The following is an 8,427-nucleotide window of genomic DNA, read 5'->3' as shown; positions in this document are numbered from 1 at the left end:
TCTGTCTCCCCCCCAGGTCTCAGCACATAACATAATGTTACATTATATCACAAACGTCACTAAACACATTATATAATATCCTATAAGAGAGCGGTAGGACACAATCTGTCTCCCCCCAGGTCTCAGCACATAACATAATGTTACATTATAGACAGACGTCACTAAACGCATTATATAATATTCTATAAGAGAGCGGTAGGACACAATCTGTCCCCCCCCCCCCCCAGGTCTCAGCACATAACATAATGTTACATTATATCACAGACATCACTAAACACATTATATAATATCCTATAAGAGAGCGGTAGGACACAATCTGTCTCCCCCCCCCAGGTCTCAGCACATAACATAATGTTACATTATATCACAGACATCACTAAACGCATTATATAATATCCTATAAGAGAGCGATAGGACACAATCTGTCCCCCCCCCAGGTCTCAGCACATAACATAATGTTACATTATATCACAGACATCACTAAACGCATTATATAATATCCTATAAGAGAGCGGTAGGACACAATCTGTCTCCCTCCCAGGTCTCAGCACATAACATAATGTTACATTATATCACAGACATCTCTAAACGCATTATATAATATCCTATAAGAGAGCGGTAGGACACAATCTGTCTCCCCCCCAGGTCACTGTACATAACATAATGTTACATTATATCACAGACATCACTAAACGCATTATATAATATCCTATAAGAGAGCGGTAGGACACAATCTGTCTCCCCCAGGTCTCAGCACATAATATAATGTTACATTATATCACAGACATCTCTAAACGCATTATATAATATCCTATAAGAGAGCGGTAGGACACAATATGTCTCCCCCCCAGGTCACAGTACATAACATAATGTTACATTATATCACAGACATCACTAAACACATTATATAATATCCTATAAGAGAGCGGTAGGACACAATCTGTCTCCCCCCTGGTCTCAGCACATAACATAATGTTACATTGTATCACAGATATCACTAAACGCATTATATAATATCCTATAAGAGAGCGGTAGGACACAATCTGTCCCCCCCCCAGGTCTCAGCACATAACATAATGTTACATTATATCACAGACATCACTAAACACATTATATAATATCCTATAAGAGAGCGGTAGGACACAATCTCTCCCCCCCAGGTCTCAGCACATAACATAATGTTACATTATATCACAGACATCACTAAACGCATTATATAATATCCTATAAGAGAGCGGTAGGACACAATCTATCTCCCCCAGGTCTCAGCACATAACATAATGTTACATTATATCACAGACATCACTAAACACATTATATAATATCCTATAAGAGAGCGGTAGGACACAATCTGTCTCCCTCCCAGGTCTCAGCACATAACATAATGTTACATTATATCACAGACATCACTAAACGCATTATATAATATCCTATAAGAGAGCGGTAGGACACAATCTGTCTCCCCCCCCAGGTCTCAGCACATAACATAATGTTACATTATATCACAGACATCACTAAACGCATTATATAATATCCTATAAGAGAGCGGTAGGACACAATCTGTCTCCCCCCCAGGTCTCAGCACATAACATAATGTTACATTATATCACAGACATCACTAAACGCATTATATAATATCCTATAAGAGAGCGGTAGGACACAATCTGTCTCCCCCCCAGGTCTCAGCACATAACATAATGTTACATTATATCACAGACATCACTAAACGCATTATATAATATCCTATAAGAGAGCGGTAGGACACAATCTGTCTCCCCCCCAGGTCTCAGCACATAACATAATGTTACATTATATCACAGACGTCACTAAACACATTATATAACATCCTATAATAGAGCGGTAGGACACAATCTGTCTCCCCCCCAGGTCTCAGCACATAACATAATGTTACATTATATCACAGACATCACTAAACGCATTATATAATATCCTATAAGAGAGCGGTAGGACACAATCTGTCCCCCCCCCCAGGTCTCAGCGCTTAACATAATGTTACATTATATCACAGACATCACTAAACGCATTATATAATATCTTATAAGAGAGCGGTAGGACACAATCTGTCTCTCCCAGGTCTCAGCACATAACATAATGTTACATTATATCACAGACATCACTAAACACATTATATAATATCCTATAAGAGAGCGGTAGGACACAATCTGTCTCCCCCCCAGGTCTCAGCACATAACATAATGTTACATTATATCACAGACATCACTAAACGCATTATATAATATCCTATAAGAGAGCGGTAGGACACAATCTGTCTCCCCCCCCAGGTCTCAGCACATAACATAATGTTACATTATATCACAGACATCACTAAACGCATTATATAATATCCTATAAGAGAGCGGTAGGACACAATCTGTCTCCCCCCCAGGTCTCAGCACATAACATAATGTTACATTATATTACAGACGTCACTAAACACATTATATAATATCCTATAAGAGAGCGGTAGGACACAATCTGTCTCCCCCCAGGTCTCAGCACATAACATAATGTTACATTATATCACAGACATCACTAAACACATTATATAATATCCTATAAGAGAGCGGTAGTACACAATCTGTCCCCCCCCCCCCCCAGGTCTCAGCACATAACATAATGTTACATTATATCACAGACATCACTAAACACATTATATAATATCCTATAAGAGAGCGGTAGGACACAATCTGTCTCCCCCCCAGGTCTCAGCACATAACATAATGTTACATTATATCACAGACATCACTAAACACATTATATAATATCCTATAAGAGAGCGGTAGGACACAATCTGTCTCCCCCCAGGTCTCAGCACATAACATAATGTTACATTATATCACAGACATCACTAAACGCATTATATAATATCCTATAAGAGAGCGGTAGGACACAATCTGTCTCCCCCCCAGGTCTCAGCACATAACATAATGTTACATTATATCACAGACATCACTAAACGCATTATATAATATCCTATAAGAGAGCGATAGGACACAATCTGTCCCCCCCCCAGGTCTCAGCACATAACATAATGTTACATTATATCACAGACATCACTAAACGCATTATATAATATCCTATAAGAGAGCGGTAGGACACAATCTGTCTCCCTCCCAGGTCTCAGCACATAACATAATGTTACATTATATCACAGACATCTCTAAACGCATTATATAATATCCTATAAGAGAGCGGTAGGACACAATCTGTCTCCCCCCCAGGTCACTGTACATAACATAATGTTACATTATATCACAGACATCACTAAACGCATTATATAATATCCTATAAGAGAGCGGTAGGACACAATCTGTCTCCCCCAGGTCTCAGCACATAATATAATGTTACATTATATCACAGACATCTCTAAACGCATTATATAATATCCTATAAGAGAGCGGTAGGACACAATATGTCTCCCCCCCAGGTCACAGTACATAACATTATGTTACATTATATCACAGACATCACTAAACACATTATATAATATCCTATAAGAGAGCGGTAGGACACAATCTGTCTCCCCCCTGGTCTCAGCACATAACATAATGTTACATTGTATCACAGATATCACTAAACGCATTATATAATATCCTATAAGAGAGCGGTAGGACACAATCTGTCCCCCCCCCAGGTCTCAGCACATAACATAATGTTACATTATATCACAGACATCACTAAACACATTATATAATATCCTATAAGAGAGCGGTAGGACACAATCTCTCCCCCCCAGGTCTCAGCACATAACATAATGTTACATTATATCACAGACATCACTAAACGCATTATATAATATCCTATAAGAGAGCGGTAGGACACAATCTATCTCCCCCAGGTCTCAGCACATAACATAATGTTACATTATATCACAGACATCACTAAACACATTATATAATATCCTATAAGAGAGCGGTAGGACACAATCTGTCTCCCTCCCAGGTCTCAGCACATAACATAATGTTACATTATATCACAGACATCACTAAACGCATTATATAATATCCTATAAGAGAGCGGTAGGACACAATCTGTCTCCCCCCCCAGGTCTCAGCACATAACATAATGTTACATTATATCACAGACATCACTAAACGCATTATATAATATCCTATAAGAGAGCGGTAGGACACAATCTGTCTCCCCCCCAGGTCTCAGCACATAACATAATGTTACATTATATCACAGACATCACTAAACGCATTATATAATATCCTATAAGAGAGCGGTAGGACACAATCTGTCTCCCCCCCAGGTCTCAGCACATAACATAATGTTACATTATATCACAGACATCACTAAACGCATTATATAATATCCTATAAGAGAGCGGTAGGACACAATCTGTCTCCCCCCCAGGTCTCAGCACATAACATAATGTTACATTATATCACAGACATCACTAAACGCATTATATAATATCCTATAAGAGAGCGGTAGGACACAATCTGTCCCCCCCCCCAGGTCTCAGCGCTTAACATAATGTTACATTATATCACAGACATCACTAAACGCATTATATAATATCTTATAAGAGAGCGGTAGGACACAATCTGTCTCTCCCCAGGTCTCAGCACATAACATAATGTTACATTATATCACAGACATCACTAAACACATTATATAATATCCTATAAGAGAGCGGTAGGACACAATCTGTCTCCCCCCCAGGTCTCAGCACATAACATAATGTTACATTATATCACAGACATCACTAAACGCATTATATAATATCCTATAAGAGAGCGGTAGGACACAATCTGTCTCCCCCCCCAGGTCTCAGCACATAACATAATGTTACATTATATCACAGACATCACTAAACGCATTATATAATATCCTATAAGAGAGCGGTAGGACACAATCTGTCTCCCCCCCAGGTCTCAGCACATAACATAATGTTACATTATATTACAGACGTCACTAAACACATTATATAATATCCTATAAGAGAGCGGTAGGACACAATCTGTCTCCCCCCAGGTCTCAGCACATAACATAATGTTACATTATAGACAGACGTCACTAAACGCATTATATAATATCCTATAAGAGAGCGGTAGGACACAATCTGTCCCCCCCCCCCAGGTCTCAGCACATAACATAATGTTACATTATATCACAGACATCACTAAACACATTATATAATATCCTATAAGAGAGCGGTAGTACACAATCTGTCCCCCCCCCCCCCAGGTCTCAGCACATAACATAATGTTACATTATATCACAGACATCACTAAACACATTATATAATATCCTATAAGAGAGCGGTAGGACACAATCTGTCTCCCCCCCAGGTCTCAGCACATAACATAATGTTACATTATATCACAGACATCACTAAACGCATTATATAATATCCTATAAGAGAGCGGTAGTACACAATCTGTCTCTCCCCCCAGGTCTCAGCACATAACATAATGTTACATTATATCACAGACATCACTAAACGCATTATATAATATCCTATAAGAGAGCGGTAGGACACAATCTGTCTCCCCCCCAGGTCTCAGCACATAACATAATGTTACATTATATCACAGACATCACTAAATGCATTATATAATATCCTATAAGAGAGCGGTAGGACACAATCTGTCTCCCCCCCAGGTCTCAGCACATAACATAATGTTACATTATATCACAGACGTCACTAAACACATTATATAACATCCTATAATAGAGCGGTAGGACACAATCTGTCTCCCCCCCAGGTCTCAGCACATAACATAATGTTACATTATATCACAGACATCACTAAACGCATTATATAATATCCTATAAGAGAGCGGTAGGACACAATCTGTCCCCCCCCCCAGGTCTCAGCGCTTAACATAATGTTACATTATATCACAGACATCACTAAACGCATTATATAATATCTTATAAGAGAGCGGTAGGACACAATCTGTCTCTCCCAGGTCTCAGCACATAACATAATGTTACATTATATCACAGACATCACTAAACGCATTATATAATATCCTATAAGAGAGCGGTAGGACACAATCTGTCTCCCCCCCAGGTCTCAGCACATAACATAATGTTACATTGTATCACAGATATCACTAAACGCATTATATAATATCCTATAAGAGAGCGGTAGGACACAATCTGTCCCCCCCCAGGTCTCAGCACATAACATAATGTTACATTATATCACAGACATCACTAAACACATTATATAATATCCTATAAGAGAGCGGTAGGACACAATCTGTCCCCCCCCCAGGTCTCAGCACATAACATAATGTTACATTATATCACAGACATCACTAAACGCATTATATAATATCCTATAAGAGAGCGGTAGGACACAATCTGTCTCCCCCCCAGGTCTCAGCACATAACATAATGTTACATTATATCACAGACATCACTAAACACATTATATAATATCCTATAAGAGAGCGGTAGGACACAATCTATCTCCCCCAGGTCTCAGCACATGACATAATGTTACATTATATCACAGACATCACTAAACGCATTATATAATATCCTATAAGAGAGCGGTAGGACACAATCTGTCTCCCCCCCAGGTCTCAGCACATAACATAATGTTACATTATATCACAGACATCACTAAACGCATTATATAATATCCTATAAGAGAGCGGTAGGACACAGTCTGTCTCCCCCCCAGGTCTCAGCACATAACATAATGTTACATTATATCACAGACATCACTAAACGCATTATATAATATCCTATAAGAGAGCGGTAGGACACAATCTGTCTCCCCCCAGGTCTCAGCACATAACATAATGTTACATTATATCACAGACGTCACTAAACACATTATATAATATCCTATAAGAGAGCTGTAGGACACAATCTGTCTCCACCCCAGGTCTCAGCACATAACATAATGTTACATTATATCACAGACATCACTAAACGCATTATATAATATCCTATAAGAGAGCGGTAGGACACAATCTGTCCCCCCCCCAGGTCTCAGCGCTTAACATAATGTTACATTATATCACAGACATCACTAAACGCATTATATAATATCTTATAAGAGAGCGGTAGGACACAATCTGTCTCCCCCCAGGTCTCAGCACATAACATAATGTTACATTATATCACAGACATCACTAAACGCATTATATAATATCCTATAAGAGAGCGGTAGGACACAAACTGTCTCCCCCCAGGTCTCAGCACATAACATAATGTTACATTATATCACAGACATCACTAAATGCATTATATAATATCCTATAAGAGAGCGGTAGGACACAATCTGTCTCCCCCCAGGTCTCCGCACATAACATAATGTTACATTATATCACAGACGTCACTAAACACATTATATAATATCCTATAAGAGAGCGGTAGGACACAATCTGTCTCCCCCCCAGGTCTCAGCACATAACATAATGTTACATTATATCACAGACATCACTAAACACATTATATAATATCCTATAATAGAGCGGTAGGACACAATCTGTCTCCCCCCCCCCAGGTCTCAGCACATAACATAATGTTACATTATAGACAGACGTCACTAAACGCATTATATAATATCCTATAAGAGAGCGGTAGGACACAATCTGTCTCCCCCCCAGGTCTCAGCACATAACATAATGTTACATTATATCACAGACATCACTAAATGCATTATATAATATCCTATAAGAGAGCGGTAGGACACAATCTGTCTCCCCCCAGGTCTCCGCACATAACATAATGTTACATTATATCACAGACGTCACTAAACACATTATATAATATCCTATAAGAGAGCGGTAGGACACAATCTGTCTCCCCCCCAGGTCTCAGCACATAACATAATGTTACATTATATCACAGACATCACTAAACACATTATATAATATCCTATAATAGAGCGGTAGGACACAATCTGTCTCCCCCCCCCAGGTCTCAGCACATAACATAATGTTACATTATAGACAGACGTCACTAAACGCATTATATAATATCCTATAAGAGAGCGGTAGGACACAATCTGTCCCCCCCCCCCAGGTCTCAGCACATAACATAATGTTACATTATATCACAGACATCACTAAACGCATTATATAATATCCTATAAGAGAGCGGTAGGACACAATCTGTCTCCCCCCCAGGTCTCAGCACATAACATAATGTTACATTATATCACAGACATCACTAAACACATTATATAATATCCTATAAGAGAGCGGTAGGACACAATCTATCTCCCCCCAGGTCTCAGCACATAACATAATGTTACATTATATCACAGACATCACTAAACACATTATATAATATCCTATAAGAGAGCGGTAGTACACAATCTGTCCCCCCCCCCCCCCCCCAGGTCTCAGCACATAACATAATGTTACATTATATCACAGACATCACTAAACGCATTATATAATATCCTATAAGAGAGCGGTAGGACAC

The sequence above is a fragment of the Pseudophryne corroboree genome, chromosome 10, assembly GCF_028390025.1.
Source record: "Pseudophryne corroboree isolate aPseCor3 chromosome 10, aPseCor3.hap2, whole genome shotgun sequence".
NCBI lineage: Eukaryota > Metazoa > Chordata > Amphibia > Anura > Myobatrachidae > Pseudophryne > Pseudophryne corroboree.
This window is presented reverse-complemented; position numbering follows the sequence as displayed.